Source organism: Pan paniscus, chromosome 5 (assembly GCF_029289425.2).
Source record: "Pan paniscus chromosome 5, NHGRI_mPanPan1-v2.0_pri, whole genome shotgun sequence".
Taxonomy (NCBI): domain Eukaryota; kingdom Metazoa; phylum Chordata; class Mammalia; order Primates; family Hominidae; genus Pan; species Pan paniscus.
This window is the reverse complement of record NC_073254.2, coordinates 56,148,391-56,161,609: the sequence shown is the minus strand read 5'-3', so window position 1 is coordinate 56,161,609 and position 13,219 is coordinate 56,148,391. Positions and strand designations below refer to the sequence as shown.

The window sequence follows — 13,219 nt, the reverse complement described above, 5'->3', positions numbered from 1 at the left end:
GAGGTTGCAGTGAGCCGAGATTGCGCCATTGCACTCCAGCCTGGCGACGGGGTGAGACTCTGTCTCAAAAAAAAAAAAAAAGAAATTGCCAAAATGTTTTCAAAGTGATCATATCATTTTACATTCCCACTAACAATATATGAGAATTCCAATTCTTCCACAGCCTCAATAATATTTGGTGTGGTCAGTTTTTAATTTTGGCCATTCTAATAGATATATAGTGATATCTCATGGTGGGTTTAATTTTAATTTCCCTAATAACTAATGATGTCGAACATCTTTTCATATGTTTATTTGCCATCTGTATTTTTGCTTCGGGGAAGTGTCCAAATCTTTTGCCAGTTTTGTTGGGTTGCTTGTTTTCTTTATTGAGTTTTGAGAGTTCCTAATGCATTCTTGATAAAAATCTTTTATCAGATATCAAATCCTTTACCACTTTCCTGGTAAGGAGTTCAGAGAGCTCCTCCATTTTTCTCACAGAGAAACTAATGCTAAGGGAAGGAAGTACATCAGTCAATACGTTTCCAGCTAAAAATAATAGAAAACCCAACTAAAGTGCTTAAGAATGATTCTATAACAGGATGTTCAGAGATAGTGTGGTTCCAGGATTGGTTAATTCAGTGGTGAAGATGTCATAAGGAGTAGATAGTTTTCTTCTTTCCACTCTGGAGTCCTTGAGAGTTTGTCTTGACCTCTTAGACTGGCTCCCTTCAATAGGCCCAAGGTGGCTCTTTTTTAAAAAAATTCATTCAAATATTTTTTTGAGCAGTTAAGGAGATACAAAGGTGATTTAAAACATGGTCAGAGGTGAGGCAAATGCACAAGTAATAGAAAGCAAAGGGCAAGGTTCACTGAATCAAAGCAGTCAGAGAAAGTGCTTTTGGGAACCAAATTGTTTCCAGCCTGAAGAGCCATGGTGGCAAATCAAAAAAGGGGATTGAGATTAAAACAGAAGACTTCAGTCTGGATTGTTGGTGACACTCAGTATGGACTATATTTGTCTCTCCTTTTCCTGTCTCCCCATCTTTGGGCTTAATTTACCAGTAGTGCCCAGGACTGTTCCATGTGCTTTTTCTATACTTGCTTGCATTTTTGTTTTAATGTCTTCTACGGAACGAGGTCCTTTGGGTGTTTTAGGAGTCTTTCCTGTTTTTTAAAGGATTCTTGTCCTTTTGATCTTGGTGTTGATGATGGTTTTGAGACTTTTCCATTCTGATCTGACTTTTGTGCATTTCTGGCTGGAGTGTCTTGTATAGATTTCTTCACTGGTGCTTCTTCAGTTTCCTCATTATCAAAATCATCTTCTTCATCATCATCATCATTATCATCTTCATCAGCAGCAAGTTTTACTTATCTTCTGTGGAATCTTGCTACCACTTCCAGGGGCAGACTGCTTTCCAGATGTACTTAAGAGTTTCACATCCTCCTCCTCTTCACCTTCTGTCTCTGCATCTTCCTCCACAGCTACTAAGTGCTGTCCACTAACACGCACTGGCCCTGAACCACACTTCAACCATAAGACCACTAGTGGTGTTATTTCAAAGCCCCCAAGGGAAACCATTGGTTGTGCAGACATTTTCAAAGTTGCTAGTGTTACTTTAATGGGACTGCCTTTGTAATTCATTGCCTCTGCTTCAACAATGTGCAATTCATCCTTTGCACCAGCCCCTTAACTGACTGTTCTTAAAGATAACTGGTGCTCATTTTCATCATTATCCACCTTAAAGTGATAATCTTTGTTGGCCTTTAGTTCACAACTGAATAGTTAGTTCTGGGACCTCAGTGGGCTCATGTCCACGTCCATCAAATCTTCCATCAGGTGGTGCCACGCACTTAGGTGGGAGAGAAGGCAGCTGGAGATAAACGACCACTGCTGGAGAGAACAGCCGCACAGGACAGAGTCACACCAGGGTGGCTCTATTTTTATAATCAGAAAGTTATAAAATAATTTTCAAATATGTTATACCAGACTGTGACTTGTTTTTTCATTCTCTTAATAGTGTCTTTTGGAGAACAGAAGTTCTTAATTTTGATAAAGTTGAATCCATCAATTTTTTAAAAAGATCTTTGCTTTTGTTGTTCCATCTAAGAAATATGTAGCAAACCCAAAGTCACAAATATTTTTCTTCTTTGTTTCTTCTGGAAGTTTTATAGTTTTAGATTTTGCACTTAGGCCTATGATCCATTTTAAGTTAATTTTTGCGTATGGTGCAAAGTATGGTTCTCTTTTTTTTTTTTTGCAGATGGATAGCCAATTGTCCTAGGACCATTTGTTGAAAATATGATCTTGCTCCATTAAATCATCTTGTCACCTTTGTTAAAAATAAATTGATCAAGGCTGGGTGCGGTGGCTCATGCCTGCAATCCCAGCACTTTGGGAGGCTGAGGCTGGTGGATCGTTTGGGGTCAGGAGTTCGAGACCAGCCTGGCCAACATAGTGAAACCCCATCTCCACTAAAAATACAAAAAATTGGCCAGGCGTGGTGGGTCATGCCTGTAATCCCAGCAATTTGGGAGGCCGAGGCAGGTGGATCACCTGAGGTCAGGAGTTCAAGACCAGCTTGGCCAACCTGGTGAAACCCTGTCTCTGCTAAAAATACAAAAATTACCTGGGCATGGTGGCAGGCGCCTGTAATCCCAGCTACTCAGGAGGTTGAGGCAGGAGGATGAACCCAGGAGGATGAACCCAGGAGGCGGAGGTTGCAGTGCGCCGAGATGGCACCATTGCCCTCCAGCCTGGGTGACAGAGTGAGACCCCGTCTCAAAAAAAAAAAATACATATATATATATATCAATACAAAAAATTAGCCAGGCATAGTGGTGCACACATGTAGTCCCAGCTACTTGGGAGGCTGAGGCAGGAGAATCACTTGAACCTGGGAGGCAGAAGTTGTAGTGAGCCAAGATGGCACCACTGCACTCCAGTCTGGGCAACAGAGTGAGACTCTGTCTCAAAATAATAATAAAAGAAAATAAATTGATCATATATGTATGGGTCCATTGCTGGACTTTCTATTCTGCAAATCTATTTGTCTGTCTTGATTACTGTAGCTTTATAAATCAGGTAGTATAAGTCTTCCAAACTTCTTCTTTTTCAGAGTCTTTTGGCTCTTCTAGGTCCTTTTTCTTGCCACATAAATTTTAGAATCAGCTTATTGACTTCCACGTAAAATCCTGCTGGATTCTGACTGGGATTGCACTGAATCTATAGATCAATTCTGGAGAGAATTGACATTTTCACAATATTGATTTTTTATTAATAAACACAGTATATCTTTCCATTTCTTACTTAATTCCGCTCAGCAATATATTTTACTTTTCCAGTGTACCCAGTCTTACACATCTTTTTTCAGATTTATTCCTAAGTATTTAATAGTGTTTGATGCTATTATAAATGTTTTTACAAGTAATTTTGGATTGACTAGCAGTTTATACATTTTATCAATTTTTCTCAGAGAATAAGCTTTTAGTTTCATTCATTTGATTTATTGTTAGTCTGTTTTCTATTTCATTGATTTCTGCTCTGTTCTTCAATGTTTGTTTTCTGCATATTTGGGGGATTATTTGCTTTTCTTTTTCTAGTTTTGTCAGGTAGAAGTTTTGATCATTGATTTGAAACCTTTCTTTTTTCTAATAAAAAGATTCTGTGGTATAAATTTCCCTCTACTGTTTTAGCTGCAACCTACAATTATTTATTTTATTTATTTATTTATTTATTTATTTATTTATTTATTTATTTGAGATGAAGTCTCACTCTGTTGCCCAGGCTGGAGTGCAATGGCACGATCTCATCTCACTGCAACCTCCACTTCCCAGGTTCAAGTGATTCTCCTGCCTCAGCCTCCTAAGTAGCTGGGATTACAGGTGCATGCCACCACGCCTGGCTAATTTTTGTACTTTTAGTAGAGATGTGGTTTCACCATGTTGGCCAGGCTGGTCTCGGACTCCTGCCCTCAAGTGATCTGCCCACCTCGGCTTCCCAAAGTGCTGGGATTATAGGCATGAGCCACCGCGCCTGGCTACAACCTACAAATTTTGATATGCTGTGTTTTGCTTTTATTTTCATTCTGCCCAAAATATTTCTTGGTGTGTGGTGGTGGTGGGGGTAGAAAGCCATGAAAGGGCCTCCCTCCTGCAACCCTGCGCCTGCACCCCGGACTGCCCCCTCCTCTGCAGGGTCCCCACTTTCTCCTTCCTTTCCCTGCAGCTGGATGCCCGGGCTTTGGCAGCAACCCTGCCGGCCCAGGCTGGATCTGGAGACTACAGAACTACAGGGTGATCCTGGCTGGGAATGTGTATGGTAAGGGCCTTTCAGAAGATGGGGCTCAAGTGGGACTTTCAGGAATGTGCAGACACTGTAGTCACTCAGGGGCTCCCAGCTTCCAGAACTGGGATGTCAGCAGGCTTCGTGAAAATGATTCTAGTGGCCTTCATGCTTTGCAAGGCAGAGGATCTGATGGGGCCCCGTCTTAGTCCACTTGGGCTGCTGTAACAAATGAGTGGCTTATAAACAACAAAAATTTATTCCTCACAGTTCTGGAGGCTGGAAGTCTGAGGTCAAGTGTCAGCATAGCCAGGTTCTGGTGGCGACTCTTTTCCCGGTTGCAGATGGCTGTCTCTCACTGTATCCTCATGTGGTGGAAAGCAGAGAGCTTGCTCTCTTCCTCTTCTTATAAGGATGCTCATCCCATCATAGCGATCCACCCTCATGACCTAATTACCTCCTGAAGGCGCCACCTCCTAATACCATCCTATGATGGCTTGGTGTGTCAATATATGAATTTTGAGGGACACAAACATGTGCACCGCAGGTCAGTTGGCCATTGTGTCTGTCATTTGCCTATGTATCCTCAGACACATTCCTTGCCCTTTGTCTGCTCTGCTCTGCCCTGCCCTACAGGGATGATGGCCCTTGCAGCCTCTGTTTCTCGGGCTCTTATTTCAGCTGGCTTCCATCTGAGTTCAGCCAGTGGGGCCACTGGAGGGAGTTCACAAGCTAGAAGGAAGGGAGAAGACAGGGAATTTGTCTCCCTTTCTCTGCCTTGGGTGGGCTCTCCGGAAGCAGCTGTCTCCTCTGCGGCTCCAGCTTCCCCAGGCCGCCTTCCACAATCACAGATTCTGCTAGGCAGCCCCCTCACCACTGTGGTTTTAGCTCTTTCCACATGGTTCTGGCTTCTGGGCTCTGGTAACACCTAACACTACCTCCTCCTATTTTCTCCCTATCACTTGTTGGTATTGCTAATCTCTGGGGTGCCTCATCATACCATTGGCATCTTGGTTCTTCCATCATTCATGTAACCTATTCCCTGTATTAACAGCCTCCCCCACCACACACACACACACACACACACACACACACACACACACACATAATTTGGAATACGCTGAATTGTCCTAACTGGCTCCAACTGATAGATTCATCATCCAAAATGGAATACCCGCTTTAGCTAGAGTTTTAGGAAAAGATCCCCAAGAGGTGGCAGGCCTCCTTTATGGCTCAGCCACACATCTGCAGTCCAAGTTCAAGGTATTATCCAGTTCAGGGATGCCACATTGTCCCACGTCAAGGGGCACCATTCATATAGAATTGAAGCCCTTCTCTGGATAGTAGGATTGCTTTCACTTAATATACTGGCAAGATGCAAGGCAGATTTTAGTAGGAAGAATCACTTGGGGCCGGGCATGGTGGCTCACGCCTGTAATCCCAGCACTTTGGGAGGCCAAGGTGGGCAGATCACCTGAGGTCAGGAGTTCGAGACTAGCCTGGCCAACATGGTGAAACCCCATCTGTACTAAAAATACAAAAGTTAGCCAGGTGTGGTGGCAGGTGCCTGTAATCCCAGCTACTCAGGAGGCTGAGGCTGGAGAATCACTTCAACCCAGGAGGTAGAGGTTGCAGTGAGCCAAGATGGCACTGCTGCACTCCAGCCTGGGGGACAAGAGTGAAACTCCGTCTCAAAAAAAAAAAAAAAAAAAAAAAAAAAAAAAAAAATCACTTGGGGCCTCTGTCTTTCGGGGAATGAGATATGTCTTGAGCATCTGTTTTTGTTTTGTCCTCCCAATGCTTCCCTGCTTCTTCTGGAACAGTATACCCCACACTTTGGGAGCTGCTCCTCTCCTCCTCCATGTGGTTCTGATGAATCCATCAATTACCAAAGCTCCTTCTCCAGCAGAGGTAAAGAGATGACCCAGGCTTGACCAATCAATGTATCCAATGAAACACTGATTCACCCAGAGGATGGGCATGTGATCCCAGAGAGCCATCCAGCATCCTGTCCTGGGATTGAGAAACTATGCAAAGGGTCCTTTCTCTCACCAGGGTTGCCAAGATCTTTGGTTTCTGTTCACCTTGTTTTCTTCCCACCCACCAATGTGGAGGAGATCTATCTTCAATAGGAGACATTGAAGCCATCACACAGGGAATCTCAGAGTTGAGACAGAAGGAAGAAGACAGAGAGAATCCCAGTGGCACTGGGTCCCCAGCTCCCATCCTGATTCCTGAAGCTCTTTCTTTAATTTTACAAATACCAGAGTGTTCCTTCCAGCCATGAGCGCCAATAAATTCCTTTTGTGCTTAAGTTGGTTTGCACAGGATTTCTGTCACTAACATGGTAGACACAGGGCTCTCTGAATTCCTTACCAGGAAAGTGAGACTTTAGGACAACCCCTCCATTCATCTCACAGAGCAACTAATGCCAAGAGAAGGGAGTGCATCAGTCAGTATGTTTCTAGCTACAAATAGTAGAAAACCCAATTAAAGTGGCTTAAGAATGATTCTATCACAGGAAGTTCACAGGTAGTGTGGCTCCAGGGTTGGCTAATTCAGGGGTGAAGGTGTCATAAGGAGTAGATAGTTTTCTTCTTTCCACTCTGGAGTTCTTGGGAGCTTATCTTGACATCCTAGACTGGCTCCCTTCAATAGGTTCAAGGTGGCTTGTTCTGTGTGGGTTATGGACAACAACCACTTAGGGCAGAAATGGGAATGTCCCTGTCTGATGTCCTAGAAGCCTCTGGAGAGTTTTACTCTTATGTTTCATTGGCCAAGATGGTGTCACATGCTCATTCCTAAACCAGGCACTGACGGGGGGATGAGACCACCATGGTTGGCATAGAGCAATCATGGTTCATCCCCTGGAGTTGGGGTCTGCTCTCTTTGAATCTCATGGCTGCTTGGAGAAGAGTAAACTAAATCAGGGGTCTGTTAAAAAAAAAAAAAAAGGAAGAAGGCGAGGCACAGTGGCTCATACCTGTAATCCCAGCATTACGGGAAGCTGAGGTGGGAGGATCTCTTGGGACCAGGAGTTCAAGACCAGCCTGGACAACATAATGAGACTCCATCTCTACAAAATATAAAAAAGTAGCTGGGTGTGATGGTGCATGCCTTAGTCTCAGCTACTTGGGAGGCTGACGTGGGAGGATCACTTGAGCCTGGGAGGTCGAGGCTGCAGCATCACTGCACTCCAGCCTGAGGAACAGAGAGAGATTTTGTCTCAAAAAAAAATAAAATAAAATAAAAAAAGAAGAGGCCAATGGCTGTTGGGTAGGGTAGTTGAGACAGCTAGCTGTCCCCTCATATCTAGTCACCCTTTCTTCCACAGTAATAGAAATTTCAGCTGGGCATTTGGCCACCCAGAATAAAGATGACATTTTCTAGCCTCCTTTTATGGTTTGGCTATGTCCCCACCCAAAATCTCATCTTGAATTGTAATCCCCATAATCCCCATAATCGCCATGTGTCAAGGGTGGGACCAGGTGGAGTCAATTGGATCATGGGGGCAGTTTCTCCCACGCTGTTCTCGTGATAGTGAGTGAGTCTCCCAAGATCTGATGATGAACATGTAAGCATCTGGCATTTCCCCTGCTTGCACTCACTCTGTCCTGCCGCCTGTGAAGAAGGTGCCTGCTTCTCCTTTGCCTTCTGCCATGATTGTAAGTTTCCTGAGGCCCCCCCAGCAGTGCGGAACTGTGAGTCAATTACCCTTCAAAAATCTTTTCCTTATAAATTACCCAGTCTCGGGTATTTCTTCATAGCAGTGTGAGAATGGACTAATACACCTCCTTTGCAGCTGAACGTGGCCATGTGACTAAGTTCTGGCTAATGGGAAGCTCGCAGAACTTTTACACAGTGGCTTCCAGGAATCTTCTTGAAGAGGGCTCTGACACGAACCTTCTAAACAGGACAGGGGCTGAAACGCACCTTCTCTATGTGGTTTGTTCCCACGTTCACCTCACACTGAAGCTCATCCCCTGTGGCTGGCCCGGGTAGTAGAGTCCAAGGGAGAGGAGGTGGGGAGGGGCTCTGTGGCAGACCCTGGGGCTGAGTCCCCAAAGGTAGCCCCCTTTCTCCCTGCCCAGCAGTGAGTTGGGTTTGTCTGGCCATCAATCATCACTCCCCTTGGTGGGTGAGGGCAGGTTCTGCCAATGCCTGCCTGGTCACTGGTCCTTCTCAGGGAGGGGCACCCTGGCCCCCTTCTGCCTCTGGGGGCTTTTCTTCCACAGCCCAGCAGGCTAGGAGCGCTGGAGAACACTCCCTGCTGGGAACGGTCCCCAACCGGCAACCATGGGTTTGCTGTGTAAATATCGCAGTTCCCTCAGAAGCACGTGTCCAGTTGCCCACAGTGGTAACAAGCTTGATAACACTCTTCACTCCCCTACTGGTGTTTCCTGGAACCCCCTCCTAAGCAAATTATTTGCACTTCAATTCTTGTCTAGAGTCAGCTTCTGGAGGAGTCCAACCTAAGATGGAATATGATCCAGTGGGGCAAAGATGTAAGTAGAAGCCTGTTGGGGCTTCTGGAAATCGTTCCCTCCCTGCTCTGGTAAAAGGTGAGGGAGGAGAAGGCCCCCTCTTCCATCTGCCTTTTTTTTTTTTTTGAGACAGAGTCTCGCTTGTTGCCCAGGCTGGAGTACAGTGGTGTGATCTCGGCTCACTGCAACCTCCGCCGGGTTCAAGGGAGTCTTGTACCTCAGCATCCCAAGTAGCTGGGATTACAGGCATGCACCACCATGCCCAGCTAATTTTTTGTATTTTTAGTAGAGATGGGGTTTCGCCATGTTGCCTAGGCTGGTCTCGAACTCCTGAGCTCAGGCAATCCACCTGCCTCGGCCTCCCAAAGTGCTAGGATTACAGGCATGAGCCACCGCACCCAGCCCACCTGCCCTTTTTGTTCTCGAGGGATGCCATGTGTAAAGACACAATGCTTGGGGCTGCAGTAGCCATTTTGTGACTAGGAGGGGAGCCATGGACCACATTCTGGGCATGACGGAGCAGAAGGTTGGAAGCCAGGATCCTTGATGGTGTCTTGGAGTTTCCTGATCAGCTCAGGGCTCACCCACTTCTGCATTTCTAGTTAAGGAGACAATAAATGTCCTTATAGTTGAGGCCATATTTATTTGGGTTCTTTGCTGCTTGCTGCCGAACACATCAATATTGATACAAGCCTTGTCCCAGAGGTGTTACCACCTTTGAAATCAGGTCCTCCCACTACTACCTTGAACCCTTGGGGTACAGCAGGAGGCAGAGGGGGGCACAGGCTTGAACTCCACAAGTGGCTGAGGGGCAGGGGTCCTGGACGGGAGAGGAACATGGGGGCAGCTAGTGTCTGGGGTCCCAAGAATAGGGGATGGGGAGGGCAAGAAGGTAAGTCCTCCATTAATCCGGGCCAAGAGGACCATTGTTATTGTTATTATCATGAAGCATCTCGAGGCTCACACTCGTCCTGGCCTGGCTGGGCCCCCCTAATGGTCCCATAAATCCCAGCCATAAAGAGTAATGGGGGGAGACAAATGAGATAATTAGGAATAAATCTCAGCGCGGTCTCTATTCATCAGCGTCCCTAGAACTGGCCAATCTTCCGAGCCATTAGCCAGGTCCTAATTAATGCTGAGCTGCCCAGCTCTGCGGAGGCTCCATGCCTGGGAGGGACCCGGGCTAAGGGGCACCACTGCCCCCACAGCCCACAGCGGGCGACCTTGGGAGGGGCCGGGGGCTGTGTGCCTGCAGCCTGCTGCTTCACCTTTCCGTCTCCAAGGGCCTTACTTTGTCCGCACCCTCCTGTCTGCCTCCTTGTCTCTGTCTGCTTTTCTTCATCTTACTCCATCTCCCCGACTACCTTCAATCCTGTGTTTCTCTCTTATCAGATGGCCGCAGTCTATGTTGTTAACTATGGAAGATCTGAGTTAGAAGGAATTGTGGGGCCACCTGTAAAAACTCTCCACCATCTGTCCTTTCTGCCGCCCTGTCAATAATGCTCTTTCTGTTATGTCTGCTTCTCGGTCTTACCCCAACCTGCTGGAGGCTGAACATAAGCCGCATTCTCCTCCTCAAGCTCCAGGTACTTGAAGGCCATTCTTGCCTTCTCTTCTCCAGTCAAATGTGCTGAGCTGCACTCAACAACTTAGGTTTCCAGCTGGGTCTCCTCTACTCAGGGACTTCTCTGTACCACCCACGGTAGTCTGACCCCACGGTAACTTCTGTTGTTTTAATCTGTTAGCTTTCCCCTCGTTTTTCTTATAACACCCCTACCTCTTTGGGAGGTTTCCCTTCCTTGATTCTATCAGGGTCTGGAGGGGTGGCCAAGTAGCCCACTCTCCCAGGCCACAGAGGCAGCACACGACGAGGCCTGGCCAGCCGCAGCCCTCCGTCCCCTGGCACCGTGATTGGCTCAGGGATGAACCTGCTGATGTGCGGGGCCAATCAGAGTGCCTCCCTGGCCTTTGCTATGTGGCCCCAAGGCAGTAGAACTGAGATGGTGCCAGGTGGACCGTGTGTCTACCCCTTCCCACTCCACATGTATCTGTCTGCAGTAGGAGGAAATGTGCCCCGCACCCAGAAAGAAGCAGACCCAGAGATGGCAGGGATTGTGAATGGGACGGTGGCTACGGCCTGGGGAAAAGCGGTGAAACCAGGTGAGAGGCAAGGAAGGGCTGGGAGATGGCTTTTCTCCAGAGGAGGCTGAGGTGATGAAAGGGCTGTGACTGCGGGTGCCATCCCATACCATGTGTCCTCACCAGCCTAGGAAAGTCAGAGCACAGAGGAGCATCTGCACAGAGATGATAAGGGACCGGCTCTGTGAGCTCTGTCCCCATGACCCGCTACTCCCCCACTGTGGCCTGAGCCTCCTGTCCCTGCTTCTCCCTCACCTCTCTTTGCCCAGGGCCAGCCCCAAGGACGACTAAGCTGTTTTCCAGCTCGGTCAACAAGTGGAGTCCCGCTGCCCCCTGCTCAGCCCTGGGATTGTGTGCAGCAGTTGGCCTGAAAACCCCAGAGACCAGCCCCAGCCCCCACAACTGGACCATCACCCTGGGGAGCAGGTGAAGCTGTTGAGGGTGATGGCACGGGGCAGGGGTGGACCTGCTCAGCCCAGTGTCAGAACTGCTTAGCGGTGTTCTGTCCTGGCAGCTCTGGAGCCATGGAGGCCATGGGGCCTGAAGCTCAGTTTGCCCCGCTCTGAGTATGAGAACAGGCTATGCCAGTTAAAGTTCCAAATACAGGGAGAAGCTGATGGAGACTATGGAGGCAGAGGGGTCCGGCTGATTGCCCTCCCCTCACAAACCAGCCCCTGGCTCAGCTACTTGCTCTGCCGTGGGGCCACCCCTCTTAGGTTTGGCGCACAAGATCACTGAGTGGTCATGGACAGTACTAGCCACAGATGGCTAAACTTGGCCTCACCACCTTCTCTCCCACAAGCAGGGGGTGCTTGCCTTGGTTTAGACAACCCAGGGGGCGGGGTGGCCTCTTAAGATGTCTCCCAGGCAAAAGTGGCCTGATCTGCTGCTCCAAAGATGAAAGAAGACTGGAGAGAGGCAGGTGTTCCCTGGACACTGTGGCCACCATTACGGCTGCAGTCTACCCACTCTTCCGTCGTACACACAGGGAACTAAGGCCTGGGGAGGAAAGGGCCTCTTCCCCGGGGCCCACAGCACAGCCAGGCCTAAAATTGTCTCCTGGCTCAGCCCAGTCATTGGAAAGCAGAGCCTGGGAGCCTGTGGTAGACCATGAGGAGAGGGAAGGGCCCAGAGCCAGGGCTTTTGCCATTTGCTGCCCGGCAGGGATGAGGGCCACCTGGGCAAAGACAGGGAGGTGAGGAAGGCAGGGCAGGTGTGGGACGAAGCTTGAATGGATAGGCATGAGTCTCCATAGCCTAGCCTCAGGCTGGCCAGGGGTGGCGGCGGCTGCAGGCTGTGAAATGTGTGAGTGTGTGTCTGTGTGTGGGTAGATGTGGTGTGAGTGTGTGTGTGGTGCGGGTGATGGAATGCATGAGCCTGCGGAATGTATGTGAGTACGTGACTGTATGGAAAGTCTGTGTGAGTGTATGTGTGTGTACATACAGGTGTGAAGTGTGTGTGTGTGTGTGTGTGTGTGTGTCTGTGCTGGGGGGCTGGCTAAATCCTTCCCCTGTCCTGCCCCAACCCAGCTTAGCCTCTAGGGTTTCAGCCACTGTCCTAAAGAAAACAGCCTGGAGCCTGCAGCAGGAAATCGCTGTTTGGATTGCAGAGGCGCCTCTTCCTGCCACAGCCCTGCGGAGCAGGGAGGGCCAGGAGCAGGACTTCCTGCCCACCTGGACCAGATATCGAGCTGGTCAGGAGCCCCTTCACCCCCTGATCTGGCCTCCCTAACGCCCTTCAGACCCCAGCCTTGAGGACTGAATGGGAAACCCTCCCACCGTTGTCTCTCGAGGGCAGTGGGAGAAGTGGATGCCCCCGAGGCTGAGTGAGCCGAGGCTGGAACACCCTCACAGAGGAAAGCCGGGCAGTCCTGTCAATGGTAGGTCCAGCAATCCCACATTCACGAACATTCTGCCGATACAGCTCATTCATGCAAAAGGGTGTGCCTCGCTCAGCCTGGTTTGTACCAAAGCGCTTGAGAGCAGATTAAGCAGAGCTGGGGGTCCCTGGACTGTGGCGCATCCATCCAGGGCAACTCAGACAGCTCTCCGTGTGCTGGGAAGGAAGCTCCCCAAGACATGGCCAGGTGGGAAAAACAGGGTACAGTACAGTGTGTACAGGATCCTCACATCTTCGTAAAAAAAGAAAACACATACATGTAAATGCTTGTGTGTGCACAGATCAGACTTTCAAACCTTCCGTACCTTGGGTAGGCAATAACTAAGAAAATATATAAAAATACGCACAAATAGATACATGAGTGCTGGGGGTGCCTCGGGGACCCTCTACCGGCTTGATTGTATGACCCCAGGCAGGTCCCTTCCTCTCTGTG

At 48.4% G+C, this 13,219-nt stretch overlaps 1 pseudogene; it reads right to left on the bottom strand.

The window, feature by feature from the left end:
• Nucleotides 1-900: 900 nt before the first annotated feature.
• On the bottom strand, nucleotides 901-1,816 carry LOC106634883 (nucleophosmin-like; annotated as a pseudogene).
• Nucleotides 1,817-13,219: the final 11,403 nt, after the last annotated feature.